This window comes from Orcinus orca, chromosome 2, assembly GCF_937001465.1.
Source record: "Orcinus orca chromosome 2, mOrcOrc1.1, whole genome shotgun sequence".
In the NCBI taxonomy this organism is placed as follows: Eukaryota; Metazoa; Chordata; class Mammalia; order Artiodactyla; family Delphinidae; genus Orcinus; species Orcinus orca.
Genome location: NC_064560.1, coordinates 58,117,567 through 58,142,213, shown reverse-complemented (window position 1 = coordinate 58,142,213; position 24,647 = coordinate 58,117,567). Strand labels below are relative to the sequence as shown.

The 24,647-nt window shown below is 48.9% G+C and overlaps 1 protein-coding gene across 7 annotated transcripts in view; it reads right to left on the bottom strand.

Moving 5' to 3' along the window:
- Nucleotides 1-24,647, bottom strand: part of CEMIP (cell migration inducing hyaluronidase 1) — a 162,791-nt gene that overhangs the window by 120,232 nt on the left and 17,912 nt on the right. The window contains exon 1 of one of the 7 annotated variants that reach the window (XM_049704993.1): nucleotides 19,204-20,932. The exons of the other annotated variants lie outside the window; for them this stretch is intronic. The gene's annotated coding sequence lies outside the window, so the exon portion shown is untranslated. Of the gene's footprint in view, nucleotides 1-19,203; nucleotides 20,933-24,647 lie in introns of those variants that run through there. 7 annotated transcript variants of the gene reach the window in all.

The following is a 24,647-nucleotide window of genomic DNA, read 5'->3' as shown; positions in this document are numbered from 1 at the left end:
TGTGTTATTAAGTAAAAGACAGAGTTCCCTCTTTGAAGGCGGGATCATACGTGTACTCTTAATTCTCCTACCATGCATACTTCTCCTACCATGCGTAAGCCTGAGCTCACAGAAGGTGCTTGGTTAACTGTAGAAGAATGAAAGTGACTGAAAGGTATTCCCAGGGAAAAGGAAAGACATGCAGACTGTGGAGCTCCCAAGGGATGGCTTACACACTTGCAGGCAGGACAGTCTAGGAGGTGAGCCTCTGCCTTTCCCAGCAGCAGGGAGGAAGTCGTCCTTGCCTTTATCACAGATGTTAGTGGCCTGGACGATGACAGGCTTGGATGTACCCTCGGGTGGCCTGCGGGACCAGGAAAGGGGGAAATGCGGCAGGGCTCTGGGGGAGGACGGTCTGCAGGCTCTGAAGTGCAGGGGGAGGCTTTCAGGTTGACCCTCAAAGCCGAAGGGTCAGCCGTGTGTCCTGCTGCTCCACCTCTGACCCAAGTGACACCTGTGGCTTGGCTCCAGCGTGCAATGGCGGATGGAGACGTGGGTTTTCTTGCTTTTGTTTCCTCCCCAGATGTTAAGGAGAAGGCGCGATGGCCCTGCTTACTTGTTTGAACCCTGGCCATGTATGCTGTGGCTTGGCCGGCTCTCAGCACATGGAGAGGTTTAAACAGCGGGTCAGACAGAGGCCTTCCCAGCCCAGCCCTGTCCTGGAAATTCTTATTAACATTTCCAAGAATAAGAGAAGAAAAGAATGCCTTCTTTGCTGAGGGTGGGAGAAAGGGCTCAGGCCTTGGAGTTAGGAATTTTACATTTTCATCCTGGTTCAGGTATGTCCCCTTAGCATGTGTCATTAGGGACATCGTTTAACTCCCTGAGCCTCAGTTTCCTTATACGTAGATTGAAGGGAATGCCACCATGAGTTAGTTGTGAGAGTCATTGAATGAGCTCACACACACACACACACAGAGCATGGTGACACCGTCAGTACTCACACAGTACAGAGCAGACACTCAGTGACGGTCTCATCTGTAACTGGGGACACCAAGGCCTCTCAAACCCATACCACAGACTTGTCACGACAGCCCATAAAATAAACCACATGAATAGTCTGGGGTGCTCTTTTCTCCTATAGCTGATGGGGACAAACCCAAATGGAGGTCAAAGTGTCCACGTCACTCAGACTCCCTGGTAACGGCTACTCGGAAAATGTTCCAGAACACTACTCGTCCCAACCCTCCTTCTCCCACAGGTCCAGGGAGGTCACTTTTTCAGCTGGAGAAAGGCGAGCTGATTCCATCTGCCCCATGTGGTCTGCTTACCAGACAGGAACTGCCCCCACCCCCAGCTCAAAGGGGTCAGAGGAATCACAGATAAAAGACAGGGAGTCCTGGGCTTCCCTGGTGGCGCAGTGGTTGGGAGTCCACCTGCCGATGCAGGGGACACGGGTTCGTGCCCTGGTCCGGGAAGATCCCACATGCCGCGGAGCAACTAGGCCCGTGAGGCACAACTACTGAGCCTGCGCGTCCAGAGCCCGTGCCCCGCAACAAGAGAGGCCGCGATAGTGAGAGGCCCGCGCACCGCGATGAAGAGCGGCCTCCGCTTGCCGCAACCAGAGAAAGCCCTCGCACAGAGACGAAGATCCAACACAGCCAAAAATACAAAATAAATAAATTAAAAAAAATTAAAAAAAAAAAAAAGACAGCGAGTCCTTCCTATGCAGTAATGGTCTTTCAAACTCTTAATGAAGCATAAATCAGTGACGTGAGACAGGATAAGAGAGCCTGCCGCCCTGCCGAGGAAAGCTGGCCAGGCCGCTGATGTCAGAACAGGATGGAGGGGGAGACTGGTGCGGAGACCTCCCCCGCCCCCAACACAAACAGAAGTCAGCAGTTCCAGATGTAGTGGCTGGGGACACAGCCAGCTCCAAGTGCCCACGGGGAGAGGCTGCTGGCCTGGAGCAGAGGATGCTGGGGCATGTCCACTCGGGTCTTAGGAGGAGAGGCTGAGAGTGACACGCAGAATTTTGAGGGCAGATGGCAGGGATGCCAGCTGAGTCAGACAGAGGTGCCTTGCCCGGCGGCAGTGTCAACCAGAAGCTTAAGAGATGGGAATCCGAGGCCCAAACAAGAAAAGGCCTCATGCCTGCAGAGGCCAAGAGTAGGTGAATGGGAGTGAGAGGAAAAAACACCAGCAGGAGGAGGTGGCTGAGCTAGAGTGGTGAACAGGGCTGTCCGGGATGCTAGACCAGAGTCAGCCAGAGGTGAAGCAAACATCCCTCCTTTCCCTTCTCAGGCCGCCTGGCAGACATCACGAATCAAACACCACACCCTTTCCCAGGGACCCCACCATCACAATCCTCCCTAGAGCCCATAGGCAAGATGAAACATAATTGCTACCCCGGGCCTAGAGGAAAGACCTCACAGGAGGGAGCGTTCCATGCTTGGGACCTGCCAAGTCCACGGTCATGTCAGCCTCATCTGTGTTACGCCTACACTAGAGTCTTGGAGTCTGCACGTTGGGAGTTAAATTTCAACTCTGCCACTCACAGCCGGGCCCCTCCCCATCTGTGAGATCAGGGTACATCCCGGGGGCACGTGAGAATCCCCACACCTGCCCTGCTTCTCGCGCCCCTGGGATATGTTGAAAGAGGGTCAGTTGTCTCTTTTCTTGTATCCATCATTTCCCCTCTGGAGGCTCCCTCATCTGACCTCAGTCCAAATACAGAGCTCACGGAACATCCTTATCATCTCCCTCTCTTAATGATTATTAAGCCTGCTATGATACCCAGACACGGCTTAGTAGGGGCATCCCACAAGGGCCAAGATGGAAAAACTGAGACTCCTCACGTCTAGTCTCAGAATAGGAGACCCCAGGTGATGGCGTGGGCGTGTGCAGATTATAGAAGAGGGCATGGCACAGAATCTCCAGGGCCCATGGGAGGAAGGGGGCCTCTTGGAGAGTCAGCCTGGGACTGAGAAGTCCTGCGGGGGCCACACGAGGAGGCCTCTGTTGTTGCCAGCGGGGTCCTGAGTCTCCTTCCCTATCCTGAGTAATCCTGGCCCTGGGATGCCAAGATTGGATTCCCCGGGCTCATGGCATCTTCTCCAAAGGCTCTCATATAGGTAGATGCCTTGCTACCGGCCAATCCTCTGGGGAGCCCAAGAGTGTCTGAAGTTGGCTGTCATCAATGGAATGACTTATATTTAACTCAGCGGGAATTAACACATACAAACGTCTGGAAAACCCCACAGGCTGACGTTCCCCAGGGGCGTAAACACAGGCATACTCTCACTTCAGCAAGGAACTCAAACAAACTGCTTTCCCCAGTTCCCTTCCCAGGATCCTGCTGTCTCCCGTTCAAATGTGTGCAAGAAAGCCTCGTGTTTTGTCCTCGTCGTTGCTGTTGCTTTTCATATGCAAGATTGTGGAGCCCCGGAGAGGGTAAGCAATTTTCCGGTGATCGCACCATCGATTGGTAGCCCAGCCAAGACTGGGTTCTGGCGCCCTGACTCCCAGGCACCATGTTCTCTCTGGGTTTGACAATTTCCCAAACTTGGCTCTGGTTCCTGACCATCTGTTTGAAAAGCTGAAGAGCGAGGTGCCCTGTGCGGTGGCAGATGGAAGTCAGTCAAGGCACAGAAACCAAAGGGCACCACACTGTGGGGAGGGACACTGGGAACGTCCTTACTTTACACCACAAACAACAAGGCAGGAAGAAATAAACCAAACCGCTCGCCAAGCAGCCGTGCTCCCTTCTGCAGAAACGGAGCCCCTTGTAATGGCCATCGTGGCCGCGCAGGTGACTGCTTTAAACGTGGCGTTGACTCTGCTAATGCTGGGTGAGAGCTTTCTGCTCTGGATTTGTCCACAATCTCTCCTGTCCTTCCTGTGGAAAACTGAGGCTAGAGACAGGGGCTTGTGCAAAACAATCGCCACGAGAACCGGTCAGCGGGAGCTAAAAGGGAGCTTGTGATACCCACGCCAAGGGGAACTTGGCCCCCGTTTCAGAGGCCTGATGGCTGGCACAGGCTGGGTTTGGCTTGGAAAGGGACAGAGCTGCGCCTGCACACACGAGAAGACCGTCAAAACAGCATGAGGCCATTACAAACATCCATCACCCTCACTTCCTGCAAGGGCTCGGAGGTGGGGGCTCCAAGGGGCGGGCAGCAGGGAGCCGCATGTACTCAGCCAGGCACCATGCCTTGAGAGCCTGCGGGGAGCCAGGCCCGGGCTCGGCTTTGGGACCGAAGGGAAACACCTTTATCAGGGACCTCCTTGGAGCCGGGTCGCCGAGTACAAGGAGCATCTAGTTTTCAGCCGTGTCTGGGAGCATCTGTCAAAGCCAACTGGATGCTTCTTCAGGGGCTATAGCAAACCCACCAAATACCAGAGGCAGGGAAGATTTGGATAAGTTGGTAGACTTCCGTTTACTTTCAACTTGAGGATGAAATACCATCCAATCACTGGACCACAGTCTCAAGCTGCAACAGCCAGGAGGAAAGGGAAACCAGCGATGTCACTCTTCTTGTGCCCAATAATAGACATCAGTCTTCCAACATGGTGGTCTCTAGAAAGTTCGAGAGCTATCAGGACCTCCTGACTTGTAGCCCTTCTAATCCCACCTGGGGTCTTCCGGCAGAGGCCCCTTCAGGGGACCCCGGAGCTGGACCTCGAGTTAGTTCTCCGCCTCCTCTCAGCCCCAACTCTGTTCCATGACCCACGGGCATGTCAGAGGGAGCCCATGAGAGGAAATTCCATGGAAAGAAAGGAGACCCAAAGGGATGTAAGTGTCCCTCTTCTCCCCACAAGCTCTCATCCTCACTCCCTCCCACTTCCCCATCTCACACTTTGATTAAGTGGCACCCCGGTCAGCCTGTCTTCTTGGATAAAACCTGTTAACTTAATTTCTTATAGACCTCTTGAATCTGTCTCCCTATTTGGGGTCCCTGTTATTTTTACCTGGTTGGTGGAAAAAGCCTCCAAGTGGGGCTCCCTACCGTTATCGAGCTTCTCCCATCCAACCCATGTGGCTGCCACAGTCGTCTTTCTAAGATGCAAATGTGCCCATGCCTTTCTCCTGCTCCAACTCTTTCCATGGCTCTCAGTTGCTTCTGGGTCATAACTTGTTAGCATGACCCTTTATAAACTGGCCTCTGGTGCCCTTTCTGGTCATTCAAAGCACTAGTCCATGAAACCACTAGGAATAAAATAGAAACCAAATTTCCTGAACACAGTAAGCCAGGGAAGAATATGGTCTTCCTTGCTCTGGCCACCTCCATCCTCACATCACACAGTCAATGGCTGTTTCTCTGTGAGGGGATGTGCTCCAAGGGGCCAGGGGATCGGTGAAGTTCATCCCTAAGTTCTGAGCAACTAGCACAGAGCCCAGGGCACAGCAGGCATCCAGTACACGCTGGCTGAACAGAACTCTGGAAATTGAACAGGTCCTTGCCGACAGCTGCCTCCTTGAAGGTTTCACGTCCTTATAATAAAGACCTAATTTAACTTTTCCTTTTTGGCCTAACCGTGTGGCTTGCAGGATCTTAGTTTCCTGACCAGGCATTGAACCCGGGCCATAGCAGTGAAAGCACCGAGTCCTAACCACTGGACAGCCAGGGAATTCCCTAATTTAACTATTTTGAAGCACCTCTTATATTCCAAACTCTGTATCAGATACTTTCAAATCGTTAGCTTATTTGAACTTCACTGCAACCTTGTAAGCTAGGTGATAATAACAATAAAATGGTCATATCCAACATTCATTGAGCATTGCCAGTGCCAACTATTATCTTAAGTGTTCCCATGTTTTAATTCATTTACCGTATGCAACAACCCAATGGGTTAAGTCCTACTGTAATCTCCACTCTATGGATGGGAAAACTGAGCTTGCAAAAGGGTGAGGGACTTGCCCAAAGTTCCCTAGTTTTCAAGTCCCTGGGAATCAAATCCAGAGCCATCAGCTTCTATAGCCTATGCCTTTAGTAACAATTATCTTCCCATTTTACAGATGAGGAAGCCGAGGCTCAGAAGGTTTAGGGAGTCCTTTAGGGTCACATGGCTGGTAAGCAGCCTAGCCAGGCCTCCTGACTCCATATCCTTTGCTGCGATCCACCACCACTCCCTCTATCTGGTGATCAGAACTGAGGTTTGAGTAGACTGAGGAAAGAACTTTGACCAGTTGAAAATCAGGTTCCTAAGATAAAGAGACCCCAGGAGAACATGAGAGTCTATGAACAAAGCATGCACTGTTCCACCAGCCCCTGGGAAGTTTATGCAAGCTAGAGGAAGAAGGACTTGGGTTCTTCATGAATATTTCTGGCCGTCGGGGAGACACGTGACTCATGGTATTTATAAGGAACAGGCTTCCCACTTTCTTCCAACTAGTCTGGGTAACAGCACTACCACGGAATACCACTGCCCAAGAGAATTCCAGGTTAAATAAAAGAAAATCAATCCGGAAGAAGAAACACATACACACGTGCAGAAGAAGAGGTGGCATGTTTTTGCACAGCTCCAAAGATGTCTGGAAAGGTCCAGAGCAGGAGCTGAGACTTTAGGGGAGAATGAAGGATGAATAATGAGCAAGAGGGACTTCCCTGGCGGTCCAGTGGTTAAGACTCTGTGCTTCTACTGCAGGGGACACGGGTTCAATCCCTGGTCGGGGAACTAAGATGCTGCAAGCTGCGTGGTGTGGCAAAAAAAAAAAAAAAGAGCAAGAGAAAGGCTTGATTAAGCTTCCCTCTCCCACCCTCATCAGGCTCTGCAGTTTGGGATGCCCTCAATCCAATTCTCAGGCTACCTGCAGAAGCCCAGGGGTCCCAGACTTGTCTTTGAATCCTGACCTTGATCTAATGGGACCGAGTTGACCAAGTCATTCAACTTGACTGAACCTCAGTTTCCTCATCTGCAAAACAGGATAATCGAGACCTATGACCGCAGAGCTTGCTGTGAGGCTCAGTGAATAATGTAAAAGGAGTGGCTTGCACAGGTCTAGTGCATAGTAAGTGCTCAATAAATATTCATTTATTCTCCGCCCCTCCCTCTGTGTCAGGGGAGATACTTTTCTCTCCCCCATAAAATAATAGGCTGAAAAAATCTAGCCAATAATTCTCAATTATTCATGCCCCAATTTCTTGCCATGGATGTTATAGAGCAATAAGGAGGGAATGTACAGGGTGTGTTTCAATAGCCTTGGTGAATATAAATTTGAGGAGTCACACCAGGGCTCCCATTCCAGGTCACATCCTGTCAGGAGCAAGACATAAACAGGTATGGCAAAGATCCCAGATGAAAAGCGATTTCTGAATTGCAGCCACTGGCCTCCCAAACAAAGCAATCATAGGCAAGCTGAACCCAGCAAGACATCTGGGACCATCCCTAAGAGTGACCATCACTCCAGATGGTACCCAACCTTGCCGGGAACGGAATCAACTTCCTGGCTTACGAGGCTATAGAGTTCAAATCCTGTGCTGCTCCGTGGCTTCCTGAGATCCTAACCATACAGTGACAGCCATGGCATCTATGCAAGAGGGGAAACGGGCGAGGACACTTTAAGGATTATATAATCCTCTGTTTTTAAAAATAGGAGTGCGTATTTTTGGAAAGAACTGGCTGGTTGAGTTGTAGAGTAGCCTTTCTGGATAGCCTGTGGAAACTCAGAAAATGGCTTTCTCTCTGGGTCTCTAGAAAGATGTACCACCCAGTGTCACCAAAGAGGAAGGAAGATGCCCACGTGGGGCTGAACTATTAGAGAAAGGCATTTTAAATTGGGACCGGGCAGACATAGGATGATCCTTTATAAGCTCTGGACCGGCTCTGGAATTCACACTAAGGAGTGGAGTTTGGAAGCCATCCTCCGGTGAATCTCTGCAGGCAACAGTCTTCACCAGCCACTGTGAAGCCCTCAGAGGGATACAACTGATCCAGAATGATAAAGGCCTGGCGATTGCTCCCACTCCCCACTTTCTGTTCCCATGTTAGACATTACTAATCAATCCCAGCTCTCCTTCTCTCTGAGTCCCTGACCCAGTCCTTTCACACAACTCTTCCAGAAGCCACCAGAACTCACTAAGAGGTGGCATGAGGTGACACTCCTTCACTCTCTCTGCAACAGCTAGTGAGCGGCATACTGGCTTCCATTTGGATCCCTGCTGTATGTATGGGTTGACCTGTGGACATAGCTGAGAAACTCTGACGTCAGGGAGATGCTCCCCCCAGCTTACAGGTCAGGGTTTCTGTTGTGATACAAACATTCATACAAACATTCATATTTGTCTGGGGGTCAAATAATAAGTACTTTCAAGTATAAAGCACTTTGCCAATTAAAACCATCCACATAGTAAGACAGATAACCAACAAGGACCTACTGTATAGCACAGGGAACTCTACTCAATATTCTATGATAACCTACATGAGAAAAGAATCTAAAAAAGAATGAATATATATATATAACTGAATCACTCTGCTGTACACTTGAAACTAACACAACATTGTAAATCAACTATACTCCAATAAAATTAAAAAATAAAAACAAAAACAAACACACAAACAAAACCATCCACAAACACTCTGATTTGCCCCTCCTTGGGCCCAGGGTAAGTTTGGGCTTTCCTGCCCCCTGTGAAGTTAGTCATGTGAGTTCATTTGGCCAATCATATGTGAGCAAAAGTGACGTACATCACACATGTGAAGTTTTAGGAACCAGTGTGTGGTCACCATCTTCCCTTCCCTCCGCCTGGTGGTTGTTGAAGCCCGTTTTGAGATAGAGTTTCTACCGGCTTGGGGCCCTGGGTGACTGCGATGGGCAGTCCCTCCTTGCTGAAATTCATATACTCTACTCAGAATATTTCCCAAGAGGTGGGGCATGTAAGCAAGTCATAGATCTCACTGAAAAATTAAACGTTATCTGAAAATTGACCCTAAAACACCAAAATTATTTCCAAGATGACCCAACACAACTGTTTAAGAATAAAGTCAGAATTTACCACCACAGGGACTTCCCTGGTGGCGCAGTGGTTAAGACTCCGCACTCCCAATGCAGGGGGCCCGGGTTCGATCCTCGGTCAGGGAACTAGATCCCACATGTGTGTCACAACTAAGAGTTCGCATGCTGCAACTAAGGAGCCCAAGCGCCACAACTAAGAAGCCTGTGAGCCACAACTAAGGAGCCCGCCTGCCGCAACTAAGACCCAGCGCAACCAAATAAATAAATAAATATTAAAAACAATAATAGTAATAAACTCTGTCTTTAAAAAAAAGAATTTACCACCACAACCTCTTAAATTAAAAACCTCACTCGGGCTTCCCTGGTGGTGCAGTGGTTGAGAGTCCGCCTGCCGATGCAGGGGACACGGGTTTGTGCCCCGGTCCAGGAAGATCCCACATGCCGCGGAGCGGCTGGGCCCGTGAGCCATGGCCGCTGAGCCTGCGCGTCCGGAACCTGTGCTCCACAACGGAGAGACCACAGCAGTGAGAGGCCCGCGTATGGCAAAAAAAAAAAAAAAAAAAACAAAAAAAACCCTCACTCATCTTTGTAACTGTCACCCAAATCCTCCTATCCAGCCATACCTGACCCCTGAATGTTCCCATAATGCTCTCTGCCTCTGCTCACACGTTATTTATGGAAATCCTATTTTCCTGTAAGCAATATCCAATTCTTTAAACCAGTTTCCCTCCACTTCTTCTCTCTCAAACGGCAGATACTACACGCTCCTGGGCAGCCTGCCCCCTGGCCTTCCACATCCCCAGTTCCAAGCTATATATACTCATAATAATTACATTAGCTAATGCATCGTCATTTTAGCTCTTCCCTCCTTTTGTATGGCTTTCAATTTATGTCTCTGCATAAATAGGCCTATTGTAAACCCTTTACTGTCAGCCAGCTCCATTCTTTTCTGGAAGTAGGCAGAGTATATATTACCAACATAAAAATATAATCATAGATTTCTCCTTACTCTCTTCAATCATATAAATAATGTGTGTCATGGAGAGGGGAGCCCATCTCTTTCACTTGCTTTGTAATTCCTCTCCTGGAGTCAGGGTGTGTGGCAGGTTCCTAATCACAAGTATTAATTGGTCACTCTTCTGTGATTGGGGCTGGTCAGATACAGGACACGATATTCTCCCCCAGTTCCCCCCGTCTCCTCTCCCAAGACCCACGCCCTCCCTTCCTCACACAAACAGAGTGAGAAGAGTTTAAACCCGGCGGATGGGGCCAGGTTAGAGCCCTGGAGGACGTCTCAGCGTTGCCTGCAGTGGAGGCTGTGAAGGAGTCCGGAAAGGACGTTCTGAGATCTGGAGTGACCGGGGAAGGCATCCCAGAGGAGCTGCGGCTTGAACTGGACTGGGGAGCCTGGCTTCTCGGTGGGGCGGTGGGAAGGCTGGCCCAGGTGAAGCAGAAACCAGATGAGGAGGAGGGAGGCAGTTCCACCATGACAGTGGGCATGGACGTCAGCCTCCTCCAGGGATCCTCTGGAGAACGAGGCAGAAAGGGGTTCAGGGAAATATCCAAACACCTCTCCTGGCTCCCTGAAGACTTCTGTGGCTTCAGAGCTTTCCCCTCCCAGGAGAACGAACGGTGAGGGCTATCTGGCCTCCCTTGCCTCACCACCACTGAATGGTGATACGGAGAAGGGAAGCATTCAGGGTTAAGGGTTCCTGCTGAGAAGGGAAAGTACAGCAGGATTCTTTCACTTTCTCTCTCCTGCCAGCTAGATCAGATCAATTCTTCAGGACGACCATAGGCATACTTTGTACCAAAATCCACATACAGCCATCACAGTTTAAAAAAAAATAGCACTGACTTTTCACTGCAAAACAGCATTGCAAAAGACTTGCTTTACAGGGGACTTCCCTGGCAGTCCAGTGGTTAAGACTGAGATTCCACTGCAGGGGGCACGTGTTTGAACCCTGGTTAGGGAACTAAGATCCCACGTGTCACGTGGCCACCACCCCCCCCCAAAAAAGAAAAAGAATGGAATATAAATGGAAAAGACTTGCTTTAGCAAGTCACATCCTCTCTTAACTCACTTGAATTTTAAGCATAAATTTCAATCTGGAAGAGTATTGGAAAGAGGGCACTGGGGATGGACTCATCCCAGGAAAAGTGTTTATTCTTGCCTCTCCTTGGCCAAGGAAAGCTTCTATGCTGGAAAAAGCACCTCACTCTCCACTGAGCTGTATGGCAAAGATTATAAATAGAAATAAAGAAGTCATTCTGACATGTTTATCATTTTTCCTTTAACTCCTGGAGCTCCCAGAGCAGAAAAGATCTAGAATTTTTCCCCTCCTTTTGGAAAAAAAAAAAAATCATATTTCTTGAGGTTTCTGAGTTATAGCTCACTAATAAAACATGGTCTTTTACTTTCAAACCAGGACAGACTCAGTTGCTTTAACTGGAGAATATATAACTCCTCATTTTTATAGCTAAGGAGAAAGAAGGAAGGAAGGAAGGAGGGGAGGAAGGAAGGAAGGAAGGAGGGAAGGAAGGAAGGAAGGAAGGAAGGAAGGAGGGAAGGAAGGAAGGAAGGAAGAAAGGAGGGGAGGAAGGGAGGGACGGAGGGGGGAGGGAGGGAAGGAAGGAGGGAAGATTGAGTTTCTCCTCCATTCCAGGCACTGTACTGTGCATTTTCCATGCAGTACCTGATTTCATCCTCATCATCAAACTATCTGGAAAGTATTCGTGGCCTTATTTTCATGACCAAAGAATTTGAGGTACAATGTTTCCCCATGTTTCTTTCCCAAGGTTACACAACTAGAGAAGGGAAGAGCAAGAAGGAGGGGTAACCTCCTTGACATGTAGTCTAAATTCTAACATCTGGCGTATTCATGAGTTCTTCAAGGCCAGGCTCAGTCAGCAGCATTCTTGGTTGGCTTGAAGATGCTGTCTTTACCTGAACTCCCAGCTCAGGGATGGAGAGCAGCCGAGTTGTCCAAGAGACGATGGCCCACAGCAGAGCGAAGTGATCAGCTCTGTCCATCCCTTAGCTCCTCTGGCTATCCCCGCAGCCCTGGGAGATGGACCAGGCAGCCATATCATTCCCACTTTACAAATGAAGAAACTGAGTTGCAGAGAGGCTGGGGCGGGGGGGTTGCCCATAGTCACGAAGTTAGTGAGTGGCAGAGGTTGGATAAGAACCCAGCTCTCTCAACATCTGCCCACTGTATTTTTGTCAGTGCTACACATGAGCCTATGGGTGGTGGATTTTCCCTTCCATGGGGCAGGAGAGGGTAGACCAGATACCCCTGACCATTCTCCAGGGAGAGGAAAGCTCTGAAGTCACAGAAGTCTCGAGGGAGGCAGAAGAATTATCTGGATATTTCCTTGAACCCCTTTCCGCCTCGTTCTCCCAAACAAGTGAACTGCTACTATAATCTCATTGGAAAGACCTTCTCAGGGCTCAGGGAGAGGAGTAGGGGAACTGTCCACTTGCACTGACCACCTGCCAGTTATCAAAGGAAGGGTATAAGGCAGACCTCACCACTGTGCAGGGCCTATGGCCCTTGGTTCACACCCATGAGTGTGCATATGGGGAGAAGGAAACAGAAAATCAATGCCATTGTCTTTGCCTATCCCCCACCCATAGCCTAGAATTCTGCCACCAGAGTTGCCTTTTTTCCCCCACGCAAATGACTGTCATTCTCTTAAAAACCTCTGTATAATGTCTGAGTAAGATCATACACACCAAACATCTACCCTGAGAATCCACAGGACTGAGGGCCCTGGAGGCTGAACGCATGCAACAAGTAGAACACAGACATGTACTATAAGCGTCCGAAAGAAGGGGCTGACAATCAGAGATTGTACCTGCTGAGGAGGCTGGGCCAAACCAAAAGCAGGATACAGAAATCTGGCCCCTTAGGGTAGGAGCCCCCCTGCAGAGAGAAGTTTCCCTGGTGGAGGCTGCCCCCCATTCCATGCAGCCTGTGAGTCACTGGACACACCCCATACCCAATGAGAGGTGCGGGCAAAGCACAGCTCACTGCTCTTCAGGCCTAGATAAACCTCCCATTGTTAAAAATGAGTGAAAAACAAGACAAATTTAAAAGGATCCTATGAAGAAACTCTGCCAACATAAAAGAAGATGAATATCTCACCAGAGGCCAGACACAAGGATAAGGTTAACCACGCGTCTAATTCACAACCTCAACAAATTTTAAGAACACATGGGGGGGCTTCCCTGGTGGCACAGTGGTTAAAAATCCACCTGCCAATGCAGGGGACATGGGTTCGAGCCCTGGTCCGGGAAGATCCCACACGGTGCTGAGCAACTAAGCCCGTGCGCCACAACTAGTGAGCCTGCGTTCTAGAGCCTGCGAGCCACAACTACTGAGCCCGTGTGCCGCAACTGCTGAGCCCGCATGCTGTAACTACTGAAGCTCGTGCGCCTAGAGCCCGTGTTATGCAACAAGAGAAGCTACCACAATGAGAAACCTGCGCACCGCAATGAAGACCCAACACAGCCAAAAAAAAAAAAAGGTGGGGGGCTTCCCTGGTGGCACAGTGGTTGAGAGTCCACCTGCCGATGCAGGGGATACAGGTTCGTGCCCCCGGTCCGGGAGGATCCCGCATGCGGCGGAGCGGCTGGGCCTGTGAGCCATGGCCGCTGAGCCTGCGCGTCCGGAGCCTGTGCTCCACAGCAGGAGAGGCCACAACAGTGAGAGGCCCGCGTAAAGCAAAAAAAAAAAAAAAAAAGAAAAAAGTAACGCATGGGCTTCATGAAACAAAAAACCCAAGATAAGGTGATAAGGTGAGCAAAAGCAAGGCAGCTACTGAAAACAGAGGTAAAAGGGGGACCCTGTAAGGTTATAAGGAAACTGAAAATGCAATGGTAGAATTTAAATCTGCATTGGGAGGGGAAAAATCATAGAATTAACACTGGACAAAATAATGATTTGGAGGAAGTATTGGATGGCTCTCTCAGAACCATGCATTTCTCAAGGTCTGTGCATTTTGGGTTTTTTGGGCTTTTTTGTGGGGTTTTTTTGGTCACGTGGCATGCAGAATCTTCCCTGACCAGGGATCGAACCCACGGCCCCTGCAGTGGAAGCGCTGAGTCTTAACCACTGGACCGCCAGGGAAGTCGCTCCAGGTCTGTGCCTTTGCCATGCTGTCCCCTCAGGCTCAGGTACCCTTCCCATCTTCACAAGCCCAAAGCCGATCCTTTGAGGTCCAACCAAAGGGCCTCAGTGCGTGAGGACATCTTCTAAGGCACCCGTATGTTCTGCCTTGAGGTAAGAGGAGGTGACCTTGAGCAGGTTTTGAAGGACGAACAAGAGATTGTCAGGGACATATGGAACTTGAAGAGGACCTTTAAAGGCAAAGGACTTAGGGAGGGTGGGAGGGAGGGGATACGGGAATATATGTATACTTATAGCTGAATGACTTTGTTATACAGCAGAAACTAACACAACACTGTAAAGCAATTATACTCCAATAAAGATGTTAATAAATAAATAAAGGCAAAGGACTAAATGACCAGAGATTATGTTGAGGGCCAGCGTGCTGCCCCGGCTGGAGCCTAGAGGGAACTGCGGGAAGCAGGCAGGGTTGGCAACAGTGGCCAAGCCCTGAGTTGCTCTGACCGCCATGCCAGAGACAGTGGGCTTTATGGTGCTAGAGATGAGAGGCAGAGTCTCAGCTTTGATCAGTAAACCTTTCCTGCTGCCAGGTAAGAAGCCAGGTCCCAGAGATACTCCAGCAAATGAAACACACCCTCCCCTCCTTGAGAAGCCAGGAGACTAGTGGGTTTTAAGTGAGAGAGAAAACGATCAGACTGGCCTTTGAGAAAGATATTTGTAATTCATCTTTGTAAGATAGCAAAATTATTCTGAAACGCATACTTCAGAGTGCCGGCTTTGAAATCACCTGCCCAAGTTCAAATCCAGATGGGGGCCCCTTGCTGTCTGACCTTGGGCAAGTTACTTCACCTTTCTGGTACCTCTGGTTCCTACTCTTAAAACAGTACCACTGCTCCTATCACAAATGACATTATAGTGGCTAACGCTTACAGAACACTCAGGACGTGCCAACCGCTGTCCTAAGAACATCTGCATTCAGTCTTGACAACCACCTTCTGAAGGAAGTGCTAAATTGCTCCCACTTTATTAACCCCTCTGGAACTAGAAGTGACCTGCTTCTGGCCACAGAAGGGTCAAGTCACTTGCTCAAAGTCAAGTGGGGATAGGTATTATCGGCTCTCACTTTTATTCTTCATATTCCACCTTTATTTCCAAGAGACAAAAGCATTCATAAAATTACAACGCATCACGCGCTGTAAAGGGAAAAACACGGAGGGATGTTAAAACAGAGAATTTCTTTTGAAGCCCATCCTCCTGGGTTTCAGCTTGGCCCTGGTGTAAGCTTCTCTGAGCTCAGCTCTGTCTTCTATGAGCTGTTTTTGGCCTCTGGCCCATCCCTTTTCACGACAGGGCATGTTAACCTTTCAAGATCAAGTGCACGTGATTATCCCCTGGCCTAAGCTAAGTGTTTGTTAACTGTACGATTCATTTCAGTGTTTTCTCAGCCTAATAAATGAGACCCAGCAATTTGCTATCCTGCTGCCTTAAACAAAACCTGACCTAATGTTTTTCGTGAGTATGGTTTACCCTAAAGCTGGTTAGTCTGATCAGGGAGCCAAGTCTGCCTGTGGAAAAATATGAGATTTCTCAAAACACAACTTGAAAATATCAAATGTCCCTAGAAATCACTACAATAACTGAGGACAAAAGCAAGTCCCCTTCTCTGAGTATTTTTCCTATGCTCTGGGCTTTGCACTTCACGTGCCTTACCCCGCATAATCCTCGTCACAAGCCCACGAGCGGGCATCACTAGGTTCACTACACAGGTGAGAAAACTGAGGTTCAGTAAGGAAAGGTAACTCACACGTGGCCATGCACCTGAGTAGTGGCAGAGCTAGGATTTGAATCTGAGTCTCTAACTGTCTACAAAAGTAATGTTCTTTTATACCAGCTTGGAATACTAGCACAGGGGTGGGAAGAGGAAAAAAATGACCTTGAATCAAAATTAGCCTCAGATGGACCTGAAGAGAAAAGCATCTAAGTGGTTCCCAGAACTGGCCACCCAGGTAATCGTAACACTGCTGAACAACATACACTCGTAAGGGGTTTGCCAAAGTTGGCCACTAACAACCTGTGTTAAAACAGAGGATGTGGAATCAAAGGGAAAGCCATGCCGACTGCGAGCCCTCAAGCACAATGACAAGAATTCCCTGGCACTCAAAGCAGCTGGACAAATTACGCCAGAGAGATCAAGGTGTCTGTAGGTCGTGTTTAAATCAGGCTCCCAGGGAGTGCGATACAGGATGAGACACTCTTCACTGTCGGTTGAGCAAGGTTGCCTCTGGCATGACTCAAGTGTTCATGTCAGTACTGCACTTGACCATGTCCAGGAGAGAGCGGAGCAAATGCCACTGATCTAGCCCTCCAGGGCTGTGCTCTGGGATTCCTGCAGGAGATCAATCACACTGGGCGAAACAACACACTCAGAAGGAATCAGAGCACTTGCATTCTCCATGACATGGGGAAGCAGGCAACAGGCTCTCACTCTGGGTGAGACAACTCACCCTCCAAAGGCCAACTCGTATGTCTTCTCCTTGCCTGAGTTCCCCAGACATGATTAGCTCCTACCTGCTTTGGGCTTCTAAACCACCAAATATATTCTTTTATTAAAGGATTTTTCACGTTGAATTGGAATTATCTGTTTACTTTTCTGTCTCCCTTCCCCACTAGAGCATAAGCCGGTTAAAGGAAGAGATTTTAATCCTAGTATTCTGGTGCCCACTGCAGGGCCTAGCATGTAATTAGTGTTAAAACAGTTCTAACAAATCAATAACAAAGATGATGTCTGGGTGATGGGTAGGCTGATGGATAGACAGGTGAATGGGTAGATGGGGGGTTGAGTAGGCAGACGGATGGGGGAAGTATAATTGAATAGACTGTTGGAGAGGTGGTCAGATGGACAGAAGGCCAGACAGATGGGTGGGTGTACGGGTGGATGGACGGGTGGATGGGTGGATGGACAGACGGACTGGTGAGTGATTTGGTAGATGGAGAGACTAGTGGATGGGTAGATGAATGGGCAAGGAAAGTAGGTGGATGAACAAGGAACAGAAAGTTCCCAAGAAGCCAAGTCACTGAACCATTTTAAGAACAAGTTCAAAGAGCACACACGATTCAAAAAAAACAGTAAGCTGCTTTTCAGGAGAGTCCAAAACGAATCTTACTCAGATCAAAAGGTGAAACAGTTGAAAGCTATATTTGTAAGACTTCTTTTGCATTGTAAGACACTAAGGGTGGTCTCAACAAAGTCACCATGCTGTACGTCCATATCACTATTAAGAAAGAACTCAATTTATCAGTTGCGGTGGGCAGGATTCTACGATTCCCCCACCAAGATGCCCAGCAACTGCCTGCAGTTATTTAGGCAAACACTAACATACGTGCTGCTGTGAAAGGATTTTGCAGATGAGATTAAGGTCCCAGATGAGTTGATCACTTCTTTAAAGCTGCCCTGAACACGTCCACCCCACAATCCAAACCTCTCACAAAAACTTGTGGTACTTTGTGTTTCTGATGGTCACTCAGTGATCATCAATTCACTTCCACGGGCTATTTCTTGTATCGTAAACTGAGGCTCTTCTATTTTAAACAAACGCACCAGAACTGAGACATCCGGATGGTCATTATCTCATCCCACACACCCTCTGAAGGGACTGGGGACTTATGCTAACATCATTCTTCAGGGAGTGGCCTTTGAAGGCCGCAGCACACTCTCCACCCTTCTTAAAGGTGGCAAATTTTTACTCTTTTTAGGATTCAATTCCTGGAAATGGCCAGACGTCATTTGAAAAGAGAAGTGGAAAGTAAATACGATCAAACAGTACACTATTGTGCAAAATAAGTGTCATAACTCTAAAGCTTAGATGTGAATTCTCTTCCAGGGCTTATAGTCTAGTTTAGAGAGCTGTTCCAAAGAGCTTCGAACCCTCCCAAGCCACTGGCTAAGGGAGCAGATGTACTTAATTTCACCACTGCCCTTTCTCATATCCCCTAGACTAGGTATATGAAAAAGATGGAGCTCCAGAAAATACGTAGTGAATAAATGATCAAGTGGGTAAATTCATGCTATTTGCTCTTTCCTGGCTCCTGGAGAAAACTCTTCTCTCGGACCATCCTTCACTGTTGGGGAGATCTCTTTATCCTCTATGAGTACCATGGGCTTGTCTCCAGAAGAATGTTTTTCAAAATTGGGGTTCAGAGACCGCTACGGACATCGTCTCAGGGGCTCTACAACGTAAGTACGTTCAGGATCGTTATGATGAAGTGCTGCACGCAATCTCAGCGCCAACATTTGCATTACCTGGGATCAAGACATGACCAAACTGATGTCTAGATGCCCTCTAAGAAGTTTTCACACTAATTGGAATAAGTGGTAGAAGTGAGTCATCACACCACACATTGGTACGGGCACGCCCATCTCCCCCAAGCTGTAGGATACTGTGAAGGCTGCTAGCAGGTACACTACTCGGACCTTGACCTAGCCCAGGCCAACATTCAATTGTTCGTTAGCAGTCAGTAAACACACCACGAAGACCATCCATTAACCAGTATGTGACATTTTTTTCCATGGTAGATATTGATTTCCTTTTACAGAAACTGGCTTCATAAAATAATGGCTTTGTGGCCCCAAATGAGTTCAGTGTTACCACATTGCGGGGGGGGGGCAGGGGATGACACAAGATAACTCCAACAATGGTCCTTTATACACAAAACCAAATAAATCAAGACACTAACAAGTGAAATACGAGACATTAGCGATAAAGCATTTTTCCTATGAAGCCCAGCGTCAGAAACTGAGAGGCAGCGTATCGAGGTAATGTTGACGATCTGAATTTCATTCATGTTAGAGTTTTGTTTGCATATCATCTGTAAATTTGTTTTAGATCTATAGTTGTATAAGAACTCTAAGCTGAAGGAATTTACACCTGGTGTTACGTGTGTACGTATCTAAATAACAAAATAATAAAGGTGCTTTAGGTCAACACTGGACATCCTTGAGAATGCTTTTCCTGAAAAGGGGTCTGTGTCTTATTCAAGGAAGAGCAACGCTGCCCTGGACTTACCAACCACACCGTAACCAACACAGAGCAGGCGGGCTCAGGGGGCTGGCAGAGGCGCTCTTTCAACACTTACCTTGGTGCTGGGCAAGGACGCCAGCATGGGAAGAGCCTGGCTCACGAGGCCATCGAAACCTGAAAAGAAGGGCTTCTTGTTTGCATGTCCGCTTTGTAAATATTGTCCTGGGCCGGGCAGGAAGAGGCAGATTTTAAAAACACCCATAATCATCATCTGTATATTCCTTTGCTCTGGACCTGACTCATACAGAATGCAAACAGCTTTTAGCTGTTTTGTCAGGATGAAGCTGACCGGTTTTTCCCGGGGTGATAGGATCTCTCAGCTGATTTTATCAGCGTGCCAAGCCTGCTCTTTGGGCTTTTGAGGTAAGAGGTATCAGTCTGCCTCTCCTGCTTTCATGCAGTTGTGGGAGCTGGGGCGGGATGGGTATGGACACAGAAATTGGGGTTTTCGTACCAGCTGAACGCCTGCAGGGACAAACGTACACTCGCGGGGCAGCAACGATGGCTCAGCCATGTGACTTGCTTCCGGCATTGGGTCTCCAAGAAACTCAGGCCTGGGCTACCTCCCACGTTAGAGAGGAACTAAAACTTTTCCCGACAACGACAAAAGCAACATCAAAACTCTTTCTACCCGGCCCTTCCGCTTGCCCCATGGTTTAGGTACTAGGACAAGAAATCTGTCTCAGCTTGTTCTCACCAGAGGGAAGATCTTGGTTTTTATCCCAAAAGGAAGATCCATTTGCTCTCATGTCAGAGTCCTTTCCAGAAGTTTTGAAATGTTCACCTGATGTGAAGAAATCCCAGTCATCCATTAGGAAAGACACAGATGCTTCCAAAGTCTGATCCTGCATGAAAATCTGCCCTCGGATGTCTGGAGAAGCTGGGGAAAGGGGCTGGCATCCTCCTCCAGGGCTCTTAGGGTCCTGGAGAAAAATCCCACTCCACCGTCTTGTCTACAGGTGGGGAAACTGAGGCTCAGAAGCAACCTGTCTCAGGCCACAGAGCCACTTGGTGTGGAAGCCGAAAATGAAACTTGGGGTTCGTACTCCTTATCCCAGAACTCTCGCCATCAAATGACCGTTACGCTCTCAACGCTGTCTCACATGCTCTCTGGCGGGGCAGCAACATCATTTACAAACAGAGCATCCCCAAAGCACCATTATCTTCAGCAAGACGCAAGTCATAGAGATCAGAGTAATTCAGAGCTGAAAAGAGATCTTGGGGTCCAACAGATTCATTTTCCAGATGGGATCTGTGAGGGCCAAAGTTAGGCACTTCCCCACAACAGAAAATGAGTGAGAAGCAAAGAAGAGACCTGAGCTCCAACAGCACGCCTCCCCATCCACCCAGCACCGCACACGCGTACAGATGCGCTGTGTGTCTTTGGGCCAGCTGCTTAACTTCTCTAGGCCTCTTTTATCTCACCTAGGTAGTCTGCATAGCACAGACCCAACCTCGTGGAGCTGCTGGGAGACCTAAATGAGGCAAGAAACGCAAATATTGATCATAGTGCCTGGAAGATAGTAGGTATTCAAAAAACCATAACCATCATTATCACCACCTTCCTTGCCTTGCTTCCCGGCCCGGGGAATTTTCCATTACTATATTTGCTTCTTGCAAGATTCTTTTTGGTTTCGCTTGTGTTGTTTTACATAAAATCCTAAAATTAAACCTTCTTGGTTGCACATTTCCTAATCCAATTTGGCCTAAAAGTTTGGGTCAAAATTGAATTGAAGGGACCTCCCTGGTGGCGCAGTGGTTGGGAATCCGCCTGCCAATGCAGGGGACACGGGTTCGAGCCCTGGTCCGGGAAGATCCCACATGCCACAGAGCAACTAAGCCCGTGCGCCACAACTACTGAGCCTGGGTGCCACAACTACTGATGCCCACGTGCCTACAGCCTGTGCTCCGCAGCAAGAGAAGCCACCGCAGTGAGAAGCCTGCACACCGCAACAAAGAGTAGCCCCCGCTCACCGCAACTAGAGAAAGCCGGCGCGCAGCAACGAAGACCCAACGCAGCCAAAAATAAATAAATAAATTTATCTTTAAAAAATTGACCTGAATACTGTTCATACATCTATGGGGAGGATGCCGCTCCTGCCTGGTCATTTCATAGCTGTGTGAAGTCATCCACCTCTGCACTGGGCGAGGAAGGTATGTGAGGAAATACAGAATGAGCTCTCAGGGCAGGGGCAGTTCACAACGGGCTCAGGAATCACCCTCTTCTTAGGGCTCTGGGAAACATCAGTGGAGAACAATGGCCTTGAGAAGCCATTCTGCGTGGTAAGTCTGTACCCAGTGCAAGTGCAGATGGTTTTCTCCCTGCCAGGACCACGTAGGCCTCAGAGGTGACCGGAATGTTGGCTCTCGTGGGTGGAAGGCTGGGGAAACTCAACAGAATTTCGTAATTGAGAAGATACAATCCCTTACCCACAAGGTATCGTTCAAGATAAAATCAAGGTGGGAGGGATGGAAACACTCCACTCCAGTCTCCATGATCCTAATCTGTGACCCTGGAATGACCCTTTCTTACCATTTATTGGTTTAGGATTTTAAAGGTCTGTTAAAATAGTAACCAACTGAAAGCCAAAATTATTCTCGGGAGAAAAACCTTTACCTGACAGCAGTGAGCTTGGGTCCAGTGAGAAGACATCCAGAGGGGAAACAGGCAGGACTGGGCCATCTCATGGGCATCTATGTGAGTTTCTGGAAGAGGCAACGCCTCTGGGCTGATGCAGCCCCAAGGGTACGCAGTCCGGCAAGTTGGGAGCACCTCTGTGCCAAGAGAAATGTACCCCTTCCTCAGAGCAGACACAGCCCCCCTAGCAGGGCACCCAGCTTCATGAGCAGAGTGGGGGAGAATTTCAGCTCTCATTTCCCCCCTGTTCCAGCACCTTTGTGCAGTTCACACATCCCAGCGGCTCTGATGGAAGATCCCAGTTCAACCTCACCATTCCTTTACAAAAGCAGGGGTGGATCCATCATTGTACAAATAAGAAAACTCGGGCCTGGAAAAGCGAAGCTGGTGGTCCGAGTTCACACGGCGAGCCAGTGACAGAATCTTGAACCCAGGACCTCTGACCTCAAAGCCATCGCTCTCCTGATCACATCACAAGATGGAAGTGTCAACATGCCAGAAACCTTCCAGGACACGTACCCAACCAGTAGATTTATTTCAGTCATTCAAAGATGTGGTGAAAAGCAGCAGGAACTGACCCAGAATTGCAGCAAAGTGATGTCACCACTCTGGCCAGCCCACACCCCACGGTCATTATTTTAAAAGCGATGAGACCATCCATGAAAGCTGGCGCTGGAGCCATGCCCCTGTCAACATCCGGGTGTGTGGGCAGGGCCTGGAGGAGGTCCTCTGGGGGCTGCATTGCTGACAGGGTGGGTAAGGGCTGGAACCTCAGCTGGCAGAACCTGCCTACCCACACCCGGCTAAAGGCAAGGGCATCAGGAAGGGTGAACAGGGCTTCCTTCGGGCTCTGGGACCTGCCCTGCAGCAGCTGATGGCTTAAGCCAGCCTTCAGGAAATGCAGCCAAGATCCTGTGTTGCATGGCCCCCTTCCCACCACAGGGTCCCCTACCTCCTGGGTACTCCCACTCCCAGGTGCTGGCCTGTCCTTGTTACTGTACTTGGAGGATGGATGGATGGCCAACACATCCCCAAAAGATTAACTGATGACCCAGGTGCCAGCTGAGATGAATGCAGGTACCACGACATGTTTGCACACTTAAGGCTCAGAGAGAAATCATGCAAGGTGTCACCATATAAGTACATCCGAGTGCAATATGACTATGGAGGAAGCAATTCTATTCAAGGCAAGTGTCATGGATTGATTACAAATATGGCCCCATTCCCCCCACCCTTTGCTCTTCTCCCTAGATCCGTGTCCTTTGCAATATGGGTTTGTAGCTTTTCCCATCTCAAGGCAGAATCAAAATCTTCTCCCCTTGAACATGAGCTGGTCCTGCTTCAGAATGAAGCAGAAGTGATGATATGCCATTGAGTTTTGAGATCCAGGCATGCTTTCCCTCTGTCTCTGAGAGCCGGATCAGTCACCTTAGAACACACCCAGGCTAGCCTGCTGGATGATAAGAGATACATGGTCCAGTGCCCCTTATTCCCTCAGAAGAAAGTCAGCCAACGCCAAGCATGTGGGCAAGGACATCCTAGACCAGCCAGCCTCCAGCCGTTCTGACAGTTGAATCGAGACACAGATGAGCCAGCTGGCTGGCAGGTGCCGTCCGGCCATGGAAGGCCCCGTGCACCAGGCTGAGCTGTTTCCCCATTGGCCCCCAAACCTCTAGACCAACAGCTCCACTTTCTAACAGGTTTTTGGAAAGTTAAAAGGAGAGGTAAACTCAATGCCTTTGCCCCTACACATCTTTTCAATAGGGTCAGAAACAGTAGGAACCTTAATTACTTGGCAAATCTTCTTAGAATATGAATCTCTTTTCTAACTTGGATATAAAGTAAGTTTTTTGAAAATATGGTTTGCAAAGACACCCCAAGAGTGTGACTATCACATGTATTCCATGAAAAATAAAGCCTTGGATGAGGAAGACGTCCTGAAGTACGATGACATTACAGTCAAGGTTTTCCCAGGACTTTAATAAAGAGAAAGACCAACAGTCTGAAAGGAGTTGCCACCACCAGTGTTAACTAGTCCAGCTGTGGGAAGACATGGAAAAGCCAGCCGCGTTCACTTATTAGTCATTCATTCGTTCATTCATTCTATAGAGGTAGCAGGCAGTGACTCTGTCACAACCTACAATAGGCCCCGAGGCTCTATAAATAAATAAGAGGTGAGCCCCCAGGCAGAGGGGGAGAACGGACATCCAACCATATAACTCACGGGGTCTGTCATAACAGAGATACTCTGGGCACCCAGAGGACGGTGAGGGGATTTCAGCTACCTCTTCAACATAGGCTAGGAACAGATTTCCTTACACTATTTGTGCATAAAACTTTCTATTTCGTGGAAGAGACTGCACCCAGGATGCTGGCATCCCTCTGGACCAGGGCTTCCGTAGTCTGGGTAAGCATGGGCACCCCAGTGAGTGGTCTCTCTCAGGCTACAGAGATGACCACCCAACCCAAGGAGGAATTATCCAGCTCCTCTCCCCAGACAGCGCTGCCCAGGGACTGCCCAGATGTAGAGCTTGCACGCCGGCTAGCAGCCCAGTGTGCCACCAGACTGATCCTCATTTGGCTAAATTCTTAGAGCAGAACAGCCGGCAGAGCTGACCGCGTCCCTGCAGAGCTTTGGAGACATAGCCAGGCCTGGTCCACTGAGATGGAATCTCTGAAGTCCGCCCAGATGGTCAGATCGAATGTCTGGCTGAATTCCTGCCACGCTAGCCTTATCACATTTCTGCCATCTTCTACGCTGGTAACTGGATCAGCTAAGCTTTCACTGGCAGTACAAACCAATGGATAAAGGAGAGCCTGTTCAAGAAAACTGTGCTTGGATAACAGGTTAGTTGACTGAG